Here is a 16,631-nt window from a genome sequence, read left to right on the forward strand (position 1 = left end):
TGAAATCAAAATTAGCAAAATAATGAAACCTGCTTTCGTTTTTTTATTGCAGAAAAGATTATTTCCATCCTTAAGGTTTTTCTCAAAACTATCATACATATAGCGTGGCTTCATCTCCATTAGGGTTAGCCCTTTTGATTTAGACTATAGTGCTATGTTTTATTTAGTTTGTTCACGTTGAGTTTCTTCACATGTTGTTAGTACACTTTGGGAACTTTATTATTGAGGATCTTATCGATAATCATTTAGACTAGGTTGAAGTGTGTTCATCTGTTGTCATTCATTATGAGTGAAAAAAGAGTATATCTCATACTTAGAGATAACCTAAGTTCTATTGTATTGAGGAGATCTCATAACTTAGCTTAGGAGAAGCTATTTCATAAATGTGAGGGTAGCTCACGCTTAGGGGAAGCCTAAGTAAGTCCAGAGGGAATCTCAAACAGAGCTTGGGAGCAGTGCATTTGTGAAAGTGAGGTGATCTTAAACTTAGGGGAGCCTAAGTTGAAACTAAAGAGTGAAGAATGTAAGTCATTGTAGAGGAAGTTTAACAAATAGGTACTTCATAGTAATTACCTGACTCTTTTGATAGTAAAGTTTCTTTCTATCAAGTAGGTGATATTGCACCAAACAGAATTAGCAACCTCTGAGGGCCTGTTTGGGCCCAAGAGTGGGGTGGGGAGCCCACTCCAATTTTATCCTTAGATTATGACCCTAGGGAAGATTGTTCTCAACCCCACGATCAACGTTGTTCACTATTTGCAGCATCTCCTCTCTTCTCCCTCGTCATTTTTGTCTCCGTTCTTGTCCGATCAAACACTATGTTCAAATCTGATTTTGTTCTTCCTTCTCTCTTAACTTCTATGGCTTTAGAACTGATTTTGATGTCGTCTTTAGATTTGATTTCGCGTTTCTTCATCCCCATCAGTTCCATCGCCATCGAAACTAAATCTGGATTCTTAGATCTATAGGTCTAGCCCTTCACATATCTATAGATCTATGTTTATGGTAGTTTTCTTCTTGAATGTTTTCTCTAGACCCTTCACATATCTATAGATCGTGTCTCTTCCCCTTGCCACTCAAAACGATCTTTCTCTCTCACCACTCTAAACTTTTGATTCCCTTTTCTACTTTATTCAATCTTCTCACTCTATCAAAATAGGCTCTAATTTGTTTGGTTGAGGAACGATTGTGCTTGGTGGGGATAAAAGTTATCGTTTGGAGAGTGGTAGGGTGTGAAGGACGAGATCTGGAGCTTGGTAGGGGGAGGTCGAAGGTAATCTTTTTTTCTCATTTCCCATTCGATGATCAGGTCCATTTTTTTCAAGTTTAGCTCAAAATTTTGTAAATCATGCTTTATGTTTGTCCACTGTTGTCCATTATTTTGTTTCATGTTCATTGTTTTGCTCCGAATTATTTTGCTTACAAATTATGCTCTGAATTTTGTTTCATGTTCATTATTTTGCTATTATCGACTTTGTTTATTGATTCTATCAGGTATTTGATGGGTTTTAGATTAGTTATTTGATGAATTTGATGAAATTTGATCATTTTGATTAGGTTATTTTCATTGTGTTGTCTATATCTTCATTATACTGATGAAGAAGAATGGATTTTGATTAGGTTATTTTCACTATGTTGTCTATAATGTTATGTTTATTCTTGGTTTAATTATTTGTCCATTTTCTAAATTAGGGTCTATTGTTGTCCATTTTGGTCACTATCTGTCAATTTTTTGTCACTTTTGGCCTCTATTTGTCCATTGGTTGGCCATTTTCGTAAATTTTGATAACTATTTGTCCATTGTTTGTTTATTTCAATCTCTATTTGTCTATTGCTTGTACATTTTGTAACTTTTGGCTTCCATTTGATCATTGTTTATTGTATATTGATTGACAATAGTTGTTAGGTACAATATTGTATTCATAATTAGCATATCCCTTGTTTTTAGGATGATTTATTATAAATTGATTGACAATGGTTGTTAGGTACTGTTTACTGTATTCATCATTGTCATATCCTTTTTTCGGATGATTTATTGTATACTTATTGACAATGGTTGTTAGTTATTGTTTATTAGATAGGTTTTTGTCAAAATCATTTACTTTTATTTATATATGTATCTCACATAAAAAATTTCGTGGGCCAATAATTCACACAACTATATATATGTATCTCACTTCACTTCAACTTAGGCCAAACTCATTCCATCTATTTACTTAATGCAATTGGTATCTCATTTCTCTTATCTCCAACATTTTCTTATTCTGTGTTTCCATGAACTTTGCATTTTTTTGGTTTCTATTGTCTCTATTGTTTGTCTCTAATTTTCAATTCTTCTTCCTTGAATGAAATAATTTACCATTGTTCGTCTATAATTTAAAATCAATTGTCGGTCGTTCTATCTACATTGTTAATTTCTCATTTATCATTATTCATGATATTATCTGAAATTCAAGTTTCAATTAATGAATTTCATAACTCTAAGGCTGGACCTGTTTCCATTCAATTTTTTTTTTATACTTTATAATTATGCTCTCACTTGCCTTCAAGTATAAGGACAAACATATTTCATCTACTTCATAAATGTAAATGGTATGTCTTCTCCCTCTTTATCCAACTTTTTTTTTTATCACGGGAGTTGACGAGTGCCTCCCTGTTATTACTTCTTGAGTATAGTACTAATGCTCTTTATTGTACTTTGTTTTAGGGTTGGTATTATTATAAATTAGCCGGATCAAACACTATTTACCAACTTTCTCTTGCTAAGGTAATAACTCTCTGTCTTTATTACTTTTTGTGTGCTCTTGTCAGGGTGGACTATTAGCATACTCGAACATTGCATGAGGTTCATTAACATGAATCTATAGTAATTTGGATGAATATTCATATATTCTTAATTATAGTTGTTTGTATAATGGAAATAGTAATATATGTTTGTTAGCTGTTTGGATGAATTTATTGTTGGATGACTGTTTTATAAATCTTGTTTATGTTTAGATGAATAACATTACTTTATACTTGTTGCTATGTTTGGATGATTGACTGTAATAATATTTTTTTAAAAAAAAGTATTATAAAAAAAAAGTGTAAAAAAAAAGTTTCACTATCACTTTCAAATTTCTTTCTATATTATCTACCTTTCACTAATGATTTAAAAAACCAAGGCAAAAATTGAGAACTAAAAAAAGTAGCTTTCAGAAAATAGTTGTTATTTTTGGAATTTGACTACGAATTCAACCATTGCACTAAAGTTTGAAATTTGGGATTAATTAAAATAGTTGTACCTAACAAAATAGTTGTTTGAAATCCTAGAATTGTGGATTAATTAAAATAACTCTCAAATTCAAATCAAAACCACCCAAATCCATAAATCAATAGATAATTGGACAACAAGAAATCAGAACTTCTGTATAATTTAAAATCTACAATTATTTAAAAAACCAAGGCAAAATTTGAGAACTAACAAAAGTAGCTTTCAACCATACTAAAGTTGTTTGAAATTTAAGATTAATTAAAATAGTTCTAGAATAATATGAAAGAAAGAAGATAAAAAAAAATTAAGAAATGAGTCCTAATCAATAGTGTATCAAAAAGAACAATTTAATTCGCTTATAGAATAACATGAAAAAAAGTCAATTTGTTGGATTTGTTTTAAAAAATATAGTACCAATTGATAGTGTATTTGTTTTTAAAATAACGTTAAAAAAATAACATAAAAAATCAGTATTGTAATTTTTTATGATCTAAAATTTTTCTTTCAGGATCAGTTCCAATTTTTTGAGTACACAATGGACCCAACAGAACTAGTTACAATACTAATAGCATTCACAACTTCACAACATTAATTACTTTTAACACTAGAGTTATTACTGAATGACTACAGGAGGATAGAAAAAACATCACACGACAGTAGATATCGTATTAGACAATTAGCATACTTTCGAATCATTCATGAGTCTGACTTATATTGTCGTCAAAGTACAAGAATGAATAGAAGATTTTTTGTCATTTGTGTCATTTACTTAAGACAACTGGCGGATTAGTAAGAACTGAAGTTATAGATGTAGAAGAGATGGTTTCCATGTTCTTACATATTTTAGCCCACAACGTTAAGATCCGGATAGTTCAAAGAGAATTTGTACGGTCTGGTGAGACTGTTTCTAGACATTTCAACACGTTTTATTAGCGATATTACAATTACATTACGTGTTGTTAAGAAAACATTTGCCGGTCATAAACTTGTGTACAAATCAGCAATCAAATTGGTTTGAGGTATAGTTCAACTACACAAACATTAGTTTGACGTGACTTATTTTTTAAGTGAACTTATGCGCGTGAATATTTCTTATTTTGTTCCATTGGGTGCGTTAGATGGCATGTACATCAAGGTAAATGTCAATGCAATTGATCGCCTAAGGTATAAGACGAGGAAGGGTGAAATTGCAACAAATGTACTATGTGTGCGATCCAAATGGAGACTTTGTATTCGTCTTATTAGGGTGGGAAAGATCGGCAACTGATTCTCGAGTTCTCAGAGATGCAATATCACAACCTAACCGACTGAAGGTTCTGAAGGGTAACTAGCTAGTTATACTATCTCTCTCTACTCATGTATTTCCAATATAAGGTTTGAAATGATTGGACGTTCAACAGGGTATTATTATTTATGTGATACCGGGTACCCAAATGCAGAGTTTTTTTGGCTCCATATAGAGGCGAAAGATATCATCTTTCAGAGTAGCGTGGAGGAGGTAATGCACCAACTCCTCCACGAGAATTCTTTAACATGAAGCATTCTTCTGCACGGAATGTCGTCGAAAGAACGATCGAGTTGTTACAAGGTAGATGGGCAATCTTGCGAGGAAAATCATACTACCCAGTGAAAATCCAATGTTGAACCATCATGGCATGTTGCCTTCTACACAATTTTATCAATAGAAAGGTGACTAACAGTGACCGAGGATTTGGATGAGGTGGATTCAAGCTTCGCTACACTAGGGGGGATGAGATCAATTATATTGAGAGTTCAAATAAATGGACCCAATGGAGGGATGAATTGGCGCAACAGATGTTTACTAAATGGGAGTTGCATAGCATATAGTGCCTTTATGCTTCTTTAATCAATTAAAACGCTTATTTTCTTTTTGTGTGTTGTGAAATGACTTCATTTGGAACTCTTTCATTATGTTTACTATATTTTGTGCTTCACTTTACCCAATAATTATGTTTCATATTTTTGTTTATTGTTTAATTGTATTAAAATACGTGTATACACTAGAATGCCAAGTTCCTCAAGAACATCAAACCATACTTGGACTAAAGAGGAAGAAGTGAAGCTAGTCGAGTGCTTGGTGGCGTTGGTCACATCTGGTGGATGGAGATCAGACAATGGGACATTTCGACCTGGGTACTTGGCACAACTACAACGTTTGATGGCTAGAAAGTTGCCCGGGTGTAATATCCATGGATAACTGACTATAGATTGTCGAGTTAAATCCTTGAAAAGAACTTACCAAGCGATCGCATAAATGAGAGGACCGACTTGTAATGGATTCAGCGGGAATGAGGAATTCCAATGCATCATTGTAGAGCAAGAGTTATTTGATGGATGGGTGGATGTATAATTTTGTCTAAACTGATTTACGAATATTGGTAACATAATCACCCACCTTTCATGTAGAGTCATCCTCCAGCAAAGGGGCTTCTACATAAGTCGTTCCCATACTATGATGATCTGGCCTATGTCTTTGCCAAGGATTAGGCAACGGGAGGACGATCGGAGACCTTTGCGAATATCGGGTCTGATGCATAAAACCATATTAATGATGGTGTTCCTATTCATGAATCACAGGATCCGAATATCCCACAATGTCTAGTTAGGGAATGAACATGTCACAAGATGACATGCATGGAACACGTACTAGTCGAAGTACTGAAGGAGAAAATGCTTCAAGAGAAAGTAAGAGGAAGCGAAGTGGGAATGAATATGAAACGACAGCGACTATTAGGAATGTGATGGAGTTCACAAATGACCAATTAAAGTCGATTTCAGAATGATCGAAAGAGAAGCGTGCAATCGAAGTCGAACTATGTGTAGAAGTCGTAAACCAACTCCAAGATATTCCTAAATTGCATAACCGACAGACGGTGAAGCTTATGCAAATCATGTTCTGCAGTATGCAAGATATAGAGAGCTTCTTATCCGTTCCCACAGCTCTGAAGTTGAACTATTGCAACCTTCTTCTTGAAGAGAATGTTTGATCAACCCGTATTTTGGACTGCTTTTCAATAATGAACAATGATTTTCAATTATGCATTTAATTTTATAGGTATGAAATCTTCCTGGTCATATTTTAGTCATGCAATCATGAGTTAGTTATTTTGTCTTACATTTTTCGCCTAAAAAGAGAGGTTTATATATGAAACACATGAATTGCATCCGAAAGTATTGTACTTTTTTTTCCTTTTTGGCCATGTTAACTAAGGTACCTCCCATAATGACAAAAAAATGCTGGTTAGCTTTTAGCATAAATTACAATCAAATTAATTTTGCATAAATTGGTGGAACATGTAGTCTTAATTATATTTTCAAAATATGATATTTCATATGCATAATTATTAGTATTATAAAAGATGGTAGTAGAAAAAGTTACACACGGTCTAAAATAATCTACATTCAAATTACAGACTGTTATAATTCAGATTATAATAACCTGCACTCCAAATACATACTATTATAAGACAGACTACAATACTTTACATCCCAAACACATACTATTATAAACCTAAGTATAATAGCCAGCATCCAAAATACATACTATAAAAACAGACAGTTTATTTTAACCCCCAGACTATAATAACCTATTTTGTGCCCCAAACACCCCCTGAGTCTCTATATCTCTACCCTTATATAAAATTAAGTTGGTCTACTTGTCAATTATTTTGTTACAACATCGAGCATGACGTGTGTGTATTATATATAAGGTTCACTTTAAAATTTTGTAATGTGTTTTTAATATAGGTACACTACAAGAAATTTTTACTATCTCAACCTAGGTATAAATTGTGCAAAACAAATACAATTTTTAAAAAATATAAAATAAAAGAGAAAATAGTCATCAAAATAGAGCTTAATTAAATTGATTTTCATATTCAAGTTAGAAATCAGGAGAATCCTGATTTATGAAAGTGAGTGACAAAAGATTGTTAGAAAATTAGAATTAACCTGATGACTTTTGATAGAAGTATGTCAATATATTTTTACATGTTCATAGGTTTAACATCGATATAAGAGATGAATGATCAATATTTTCATTGTACTATAGAAAAACCAACGAAACATAACAATATATATATATATATATCAATCAAATATCACTAAAATGGATTAAATATTAAAAACAATAAATTTAATTGGTTTATTTTTCACAAAATGAAGTGGTTATTGTTGGGAAAAAATAATTAAATTTAAAACATAAAAATTAACGTGTAAAATCTCCAAACTAGAGAAAAAAAAATAACAAACAAGAAAAATTTCACTATGTGAAGAATTATTACAATCACACATTAAACTCTCCCAACCCAAGTTACAAGAGCACTCCCTCAAACCATTATACCGTTCACACAACTTATAAGTATATCAAGCTTAAAGTGCTTTAAATTATGATGATTTGAAATCAAGAACATAAGCTTGTTTGAGAGTGCTTGGAGCTCATTGCTCCCTTAAACTTTTTCAATGTAGGACAACTGTATTTCTAATATTTTGTGAAAAATACAACAGTGCTATGATCATTTAAATATTTTAAAATATCACTCAACATTGATATTTATTATCGAAGACTTGGTAATAGAAGGTTTTTTTTTCTTTTTGGAAATAAGGTATTTCTTTAGAATATTTGATACAAATTGGTCCATTCATTTTTCCACCTTTAACGACAAAATAACGAGCATGGGTATGTTTTATGGGCTTTAAAATTGAAAGCTAACTTGTTTTTTACTTTGCTTAAAGTAGAGATTAATTAATCTTTTTGTAATACATTAAGTTTAGCCCTCCTTTTTCATATTTTTATTTAATATTTGCCTCAGCCGTCCACCTGCCCAACGGACGGCAATATCTTTGTGTAGTTTAATTAAATTGTATAAAATAATTATATTTTGTTCTTTTCATTAATTTTTATATTAATATTAATTAGAGCCATTTATTTATGTAACACGTATCTATATCGTATTTGTTGAAATGACTCTAACGATAGAGTTTGATATGCTTTATGACATTTGACCTATATTTCTTTTGTCATTTAAATACATGACAAGTATTAATCCAAACAACATTATCAAAAAATTGGTGTATAGAAAAACATGTACGGATATCGAGTAATATGAATTAACAAAACTAAATATATTAGTAGAATGAAGGTAAACTTTATATCAATTAAAAATCAATATTAATTGAGAAGGACATAACATTGTAGGACTTGAACCAACTTGCTCTGATACCCTTTTAAATCATCAATTGATTCAAAAGCATATGTTGATGGATGAAGACAAATTTAATATCGATCTAACAATAGATGGGACTTTTTAATGAGAGTTGAGTCAAAGGATTATAGAAGATGACATTATAATACTAGCATAGTATGTGTCTTAGCTTGTGATTGTCTTAACTAAAGTGTGAGTTCAAATGTCTGTTTAGTATTAATGCCGATTGAAAAAGTGATGGAACGAACACACGCGCAGCAGAAGAAAAATGGATCTAAAGTACTCTAATTAGGTTAATTACAAAGAATAAGCATGCAATTAAAACAAATAAAAAGGGGGAGAAGAAATACAACCTTTGTAGACTTTGAATCCTCTCCAAATTAGCTCGAATCTCCTCATGAACGGTTCGTATACTACCAGGAGAGTCTTCCCGACTACTCTCCGGCCTTAGAACAGGATGGTGAAATTTGGTGAGTGACTAATTTGGAGAAGAAAATGTCAAGTCTTTGAGAGAAAATTGCTATGAGATTATCACATAATCTCATCAATTTCCATTATGACCAAGACTTCTAAACAACATTAAACTATTCCTTTTAAGAACCATTACATGCAAAACACGCAACTTTGAGTTTGATGGAAATTTGACACTAAAAAATCCACTAACTCAAAATGGGATTTAGTTGGGTAAGTGTTGAAGAGCAATGCAGAATTAAATTGGAGATAAAGCACAAAATTTTTCCTTAAATTAAAATTTGGCCTTATTCCAAATTTTATTCAAAATCAAATTGTTCAATTTGAGATTAAACTGTATATAAAATCTAAAATTGAAATTTGGACATATTCCAAATTTTATCCCAAACTAAATCATCCAAATTCACATATCCTCTAGTCAAATTAAATTAAGATAAAATCTAAAATTGATGTAAAATTCAAATTTGGGTATCTTCCAATTTTTATTGTCAAATTCATACAAATTTAGGTTCTCATATCTATTTCCAAATCAAAGCGGGAAAAATCTAAAATTTATACCAAATTAAAATTTGGTCACATTCCAAATTTTATTCTAAAGTCAAATTATCCAACTTGAGTTTTTATCTTCAATCAAAATAAGTGGGAAAAAACATCAATTAATTTTTTTAATTAAAATTTGGGCATATTCCAAATTTTATCTCAAATTCAAATCAAGTTTAGCTTTTATCCTCAATCTAAATCAAATTGGGGTAAAATCTCAAATTAAAATTTGGCCATATTCCAAATTTTATTTCAAATTCAAATCAAGTTTAGCTTTTATCCTCAATCTAAATCAAATTGGGGTAAAATCTCAAATTAAAATTTGGCCATATTCCAAATTTTATTCCAAATTCAAGTGGTTCATAGTTTGACTAACACATCAATTGAGGTCAAATTCAAGAATAAATATATTTGAAATCTGATCCCAACTATCTTTTTCGTGATTCACCCACCCATAAGCGTGCATAAATTTTGAAAAGAGACATTTGTTGAAAGAGAAATTTTGGACCAATCACAAATTGCCACGTCGTTTACTAAATTAATGATCAAATTTCAAATCATCAAATTTGTGACCAATTAGAAGTAGACATGTGTCTCAAATTGAAATTGAAGACAAAGTCCAATTACGCCACGTCGTGACTGTTGAATCAAATAAGAATTATTTGGGTTAAAATTCAACTAAGCCCAAAAATAAGTTGAATTTGACCCGAATGTCAAATCAGACCCAAATTCAATTAATTGGGCCCAAAGGTTAGATTCATGGACCAACCAAGCCCATTTTGGGCCCAAATCCATGTGAGGCCCATAAGAAACCTCTATAAATAGAGGTCCTACCTCTTCATTTAGAGAGGAGGGAATTGAAGACAAAAGGAAGATCTGAAGTTTGAAACTCCAAGGATCTGAATAACATAACTTCTCCAAAGCTTTGAAGATCATAAGACACTAAAACTCTGAACATCAGAAGACATATCTAAGCTCAAAAGATCAGAAAACACTAATGTTGGAGTATATCAGCAAGCAGCGGAAGCAAGAAGGATCAATAAGCACTCTAATTCATTAATTTTAGCAGTAACTAAAGCATGTTCATACTATAACAAGAGGGTTTCAAGCCATACCTTTGTAGAACTTCTTGAAATCTTGATTCTCAGTTGCAAACTTCTCCAAATCTTATTGTAGACCACCTCAAGATCTTCCCCACTATTCTCTTGGAGCTTTAAATATAGTTGTGGAACTCAAAATAAGCTTGGATTAAGAGAATTTGGAGATTAAGTTACTGCATTACTATAGTTGAAGACCTTCTTCAACCTCAAGCTTTTTCAGTAAAAAAACTATCAATTGCATCACCGATTCTTAGCTCAATCTTCTTAATTTATTGCATGACTATCATGCAAACACCATTGTTGCATGTATTGCAGCTCTTGCTTGGAAGATGGATTCAAATTCATGGTGGAACCATGAATATGCTACTTGAATAGAAAATGGAAAAATCCCACTCATTTTCTATTCGTTTTCAATTTTGATTTTCAAAATTAATTTCCAAAATTAATTTTCTTTTCAAAATTGAAATCTTTATTAATTTTACAAAATGAATTCAATAATTAATTTTTCTGATAAAATTAATAATAATTAATTAAACAATTTAATTAATTCTAATTAATTTAATATCAAATATTAAATTAATTTTATACAAATCCACCTTCATATATTTAAATCATATTTAAATATTAATTCTCCTATTCCATTTAATTCTTAAAATTAAATGTGTAATTATATCTCATATAATTACTAATTCCTTTTACTCTAATTTGAACGCTTCAAATTAACTTATCACGCTACTCTAAAGCTAATCCATTTACGAGTTAGTAGGGGACCTCGCAGACCTACAAATCATGGACTCCAATGATCCAAGATTAATTGGCTAAACTCATTATACCAAATTAACCCCCATTCGTTAACTAATGGGTCACTTCACTAAATCCCATAGTTGCATTCCTCTCACTTAGATATATTATGTTCACATGATTTAACCATAATTAGTAAGTTGACCCTTCACAGGTTGTTCGTAATAACGGCTGGGTCAAATGTCTGTTTTACCTCCGAGATTACGTCTTATTTCTTAAGTTCCTACTGATTCTCTAATGAACAACTGGTTTGTGATCCAGTCACTAAACCAAATCTCTCTCAGCCCAGTAAGAGGATGGGGCCTTTTGTTCAAGACCTGGATTCAGTACTTAAGAGAACAACCTTTCTTCTATCCCTAAATCGGGTAGGCGGGAATTCCGTCTTGCACCCTATATCCCCAGCTATCTATTCGGTCTTACCCCAAAAATAAGAGGCTTATTGAGTCGGCGCTGTTGAGCCAACCCTCACCTATGCAAATCTAAGGATAATCCCGAATAAACAGGAGTTCATAGTTAGTTCAAGATTAAGATCGAGTTACCTAGGTCATCTAAGTGAAATAGTCATTCTTATACAGTAAACAGCGTTATAAAATAAAAGTGATTTATTTCTAGTCCGATCTTATGCAAACTCATTGCATAAGACGCCCCCATTCCTCATGTCAAATACACGAACGAATCTAGATCACTTCGTTTGTAGAAACTTTACAAGAACTTGTAACAGCTACAGAGTAGGCCGCATCCAATAGTGTTACCAAAATAAGGTACTCAACCTTAATCATATACTATAGATAGATCGTTTTTGCTATTTACTCGAACTTGATCCATCTTTATGTCTTTACATAAAGTTTAAGTATTCATATAATAGCCATTGATCTTAGTTTATTGGATTTAGACTTTTATGTATGCAATTTTATAAAATCAATAATAAGTTTATTGACTATAGAATATGTTTATCTTTTTACAAACGGTGAGTTTTAGGACATAAAACCCAACAACTAAAGCTCTAAAGATCAGAAGACATATCAAAGCTCTGAAGATCAGAAGATACTAAAACTTTGGAGATCAGAAGACATATTAAAACTTTGAAGATTTAAGCTCCCAAGATCCAAGACTCAAACTCTCAAGAGCTGAAGACCGAAGCTTCTCAAGTTTCGGAGACTAAAGTTCTCAAATTCTGAAGAAATGAAGATATGAACTATTTGAAGCTTTGAAGATTAGAAGATTTCTATAAACTGGTCGTATCTTCACAACCCACAAACTGAAGATTCAATATCCTCAAATCCAAGGGTCAAGCCTAAGCCCACCTGTGAACTAAGTATAAAAGCTCTCCTCATTTGGAGGGATCAACAATTCTACACTCCAGAGGACCTAGAGGGAATTCTCCCAACAATCAGAAGATGCCTAAACTCCTGAAGCTGACCACACTTGAAGACTGAAGTCTTTTGAAGATACAAGTATTCTTTCAAGACTCCAAGCTCAAGAACATCCACATGCTTCGGTTTTATACATCAAGCGTATGTATTCAACCAAGAGAGAATCATATGATCAAGTACTAGAGATCGAACAACATCGCATCAAATCAACATCAACATCAACACAACCTAAAGCTCAACTCCACGAAACAAGTTTCTTCGGAAGCCTCGTGCGAATACTAATCCTCTAAGAAGATCATCAAGCCCAAAGGTCGATCATCCAACAAGATCATCAAACCAAAAGGCCGATCATCCAACAAGATCAACAAGCCCAAAGGCTGATCGTCTAAGAAAATCAATAAGCCCAAAGGCCGATCGTTCAAGATCAAGCAGCTTAAAGACTATAGTTTATTTCTCTCTCTTTATGTTTAATTCACAATTAAACATTAGGTTAAATATCACACACACACACACACACACACACACACACACACACACACATATATATATATATATATTTAATGCTTTGCTCCAAAAATCAAATTTGAATACTTCAAATTCATTCGTCACACTGTTCTAAAGTTTAGTCCGATATGAGCTAGTAGGAAGACCTCATGAACCTATAGATCATGGGCTCCAACGATCCTACATTAACTGGCTAAACTCTTTAATCTAATTAACCACCATTCTTTAACTACTGGGTCATTTCACTAAAGCCTAGTAGTTGCACTTCCCTCACTAAAGCACGTGTGCAAAATTCCAATCAGTCTTTGAAGAAAGACATGTGTATAGTGGTTCGCCTTGTTTTAGACGAAGAAAAACATTATTGTGTTCCAAAGCAGTTTTGAGCATCACGAATGTTGAATTTCATCTTGTTACACAATCAAGACTTAGTTTTTTAGTGCAGGAAATTTGTAATTGACGAACTCCTTCTTCAAATTTTTCCTTCCTTTTTGGAGAAAGAGTCCAAAAATGAACAGTTCCTCTAATTTTTCTATACCATCAGAAATTACAGCCAAACCATCTTTCACTATCAAATTTAGAATATGTGCACAACAATGAATGTGGAACAAACTTTCATGCAACCATAGTATCCTTAAATCTAACTTCCTTAATAAAATGTTAACCATTGCATCATTTGCTGAACAATTATCCACTGTTAAAGTGGATAGTTTGCGATCTATGTTCCAATCAAATATATACTCCATTAATGCTTCAAAAAGTAATTGTCCAGTATGTGGATGTGGCACATGTACAAACCAAGTATTATGTAATAATGTATTAAAATGTAAACTACATTACATGCAGAACCAAATAAAAAATAAATAATAACATAAAAGATCTAAAATACCTCAAAAGTTTGCTTTGTAGGACCCAAGAATCATCAATAAAATGAGCAGTGATTGCCGTGTATCCCTTTTTCTGGCTAGTCACAGTCCACATGTCCGTAGTAAGGGCAACCCTGCTTCTATTATTTTCCAAAAACTTCATTGTTTTAATTCTCTCTTCTTCATAAATTTTTATTATATCTCTCCTCATTATGGTTCTTGAAATCATCTTAAACATTGATTGAACACCACTCAAAAACTTCCTAAATCCTTTGTGTTCAACCATGTTTATAGGATATTCATGTAAAATTATAGCACAAGCAAGGTCTCTTCGAGAAGCTTCGTAATAAAAAAAAGTTGGATTTAGCACTATTTTTCCCTCATTGATTTTAGTGGGTCTCAAACATGATTACCTAATGTCTCTTTGTCTTCGTAAGGTACAAATTTTGAAATGATCATGTAAATGTTTTGTCCCATTTTTAGATTCTCCTCCCAACTTTTTTCCACAATAATTGCATATTGCTTTCATGGTATCATTTATTTTTTGTCTTTTATAATGGTTCCATACTACCGATGTCAACCTATTACGTTTTGGCAAATCCTCATTATCATCACTATCTAATGTTATAGGTGTATATTGATTATTATCACTTGAAACACTATTCATTGGGGTTGATTCACTCATGTTCACAGATGTTGGAGTTGAACTGCCTTGTTCTAACTCATTATTATTCGATAAAGTCATTTTCACCTATAAATAGTCAAATAATAACAATTACATATCATTGTAATTATGAAAAAAAAATAATCAAAATATCACAAATTCTTCCTCAAAGGTGCAATGAAATTCTTACTATCAAAATCTTCAAAATATCACAAATTCTTCCTCAAAAGTCGATGCCGTCAAATTTTTGCAATCTTTTCATATTTTTACTATTGTTTTGACTTTTGAGCTATTTTCTACTACTAAGTTACTAACAATCATTTCCTACAAACCAAAGATGATTGAAAAAAACATGACAGTAGCTCACAAATAAACTCATCGTGACAGATCAAATAGTTACTGGAATTTGGACATATCTTGGATGGAAGGAGACGACGACGGTTGGGCTTGAAGTGAAGGAACTGCAAACTAATAGATCTGAAGGTGTGAGTGAACGAAATCACCAAAATCGTGAATATATCTGACGAATCAAATAGATCTGACCAAAATCGTGAAGATTCGGGCTAGGAGCGGCAGACGTCGAAGGAGCGGCACATTCAACGTCGAATGAGTGACAAACGTCGAAGGAGCGATGGTAGACGGCGGCAGACGTTGAATCGTGGTTGAGAATTGACATCGAATGAGCGGCAGACGTCGTGCGCGGTTGAAGATTTCGGCGTCGACTTAAGCTTGAGATGAGGGACTGGAACTGGAAATGGAGAAATGGAAATGAAGGTTTGAGATGAGGACGGTTGCCGGCTGAGATGAGTGAGGGATGAGGGTTTCTGTTCTGCTTGAAAAGATTATATATATATTATATCGGGGCGGGGCGGGAGATCGGGACGGGACCGGGACAGGGAATAAATTCCCCATCCCCGGCCCTAAAAGGTGAATGGAAAAAAAATTTCCCACTCCCTCCCCCATTTCCCGTGTCTTTGGGGATTCCCCATGGGTTAAATGGACATCTCTAGATATATTATGTCCACTTGATATAACCATGATTAGTAAGTAAACCTTCACAGGTTATTTGTAATAACAGTTGGGTCAAAATCTGTTTTACCCCGAGATTACATCTTGCTCCTTAAGTCTTACCTATCATCTAATGAACAATTGGTTTATGATCCAATCACTAAATCGAGTCCTTCTCGGGCCAATGAGAGGGCAAGGACCGTTGTTCAAGACCTGAAATCAGCACTTAAGGAAACAACCTCTCTACTATCCCTAAAAGTAGGTAGGAGTGAATTCTGTCTTGCACCCTATGTCCCCAGCTATCTACCCGATCTTACCCCTAAAATAAGAGGCTTATTGAGCCGACGCTGTTGAGCCAACCCACACCCATGCAAATCTAAGGATAATCCTGAATAAATAGGAGTTCGTACTTAGCTCAAGATTAAGGTCAAGTTAGCTAGGTCATCGCTTTGAAATAGTCAATCTTAAGCAGTAAACAACGTTATAAATTAAGAGTGACTTAATTCTTGGTTTGATCTTATGCAAACTCATTGCATAGGACGCCCCCACTCCTCATGTCAATACATGAACGAATCAGGATCACTTCATTTGTAGCACTTTACAACAAATTGTAACAACTACAGAGTGGGCTGCATCCGATAATGTTACCAGAATAAGGTACCCAACCTTATTCATATACTATAGACCATTTTGGCTATTTACTGAACTTGATCCATTCTTATGTCTCCACATAAAGTTCATATATTCAAATACTAGTCATGGATCTGTAGTTTATTGAATTTAGTCTTTATAAGTGCAATTCATATATTCAACAACAGTTTTATTGAAT

The 16,631-nt window shown here is 33.0% G+C and overlaps 1 pseudogene across 1 annotated transcript; it reads left to right on the forward strand.

The window, feature by feature from the left end:
• Positions 1–744: 744 nt before the first annotated feature.
• Positions 745–6,445, forward strand: LOC120088012 (uncharacterized; annotated as a pseudogene). The gene is made up of 3 exons (XR_016523908.1): positions 745–2,767; positions 5,279–5,618; positions 5,681–6,445. The product of XR_016523908.1 is annotated as an uncharacterized LOC120088012 (transcript).
• The last annotated feature ends 10,186 nt before the right edge of the window (positions 6,446–16,631 follow it).

This window comes from Benincasa hispida, chromosome 10 (assembly GCF_027475165.1).
Source record: "Benincasa hispida cultivar pf3 chromosome 10, pf3_genome.v1.1, whole genome shotgun sequence".
NCBI classification, from domain to species: domain Eukaryota; kingdom Viridiplantae; phylum Streptophyta; class Magnoliopsida; order Cucurbitales; family Cucurbitaceae; genus Benincasa; species Benincasa hispida.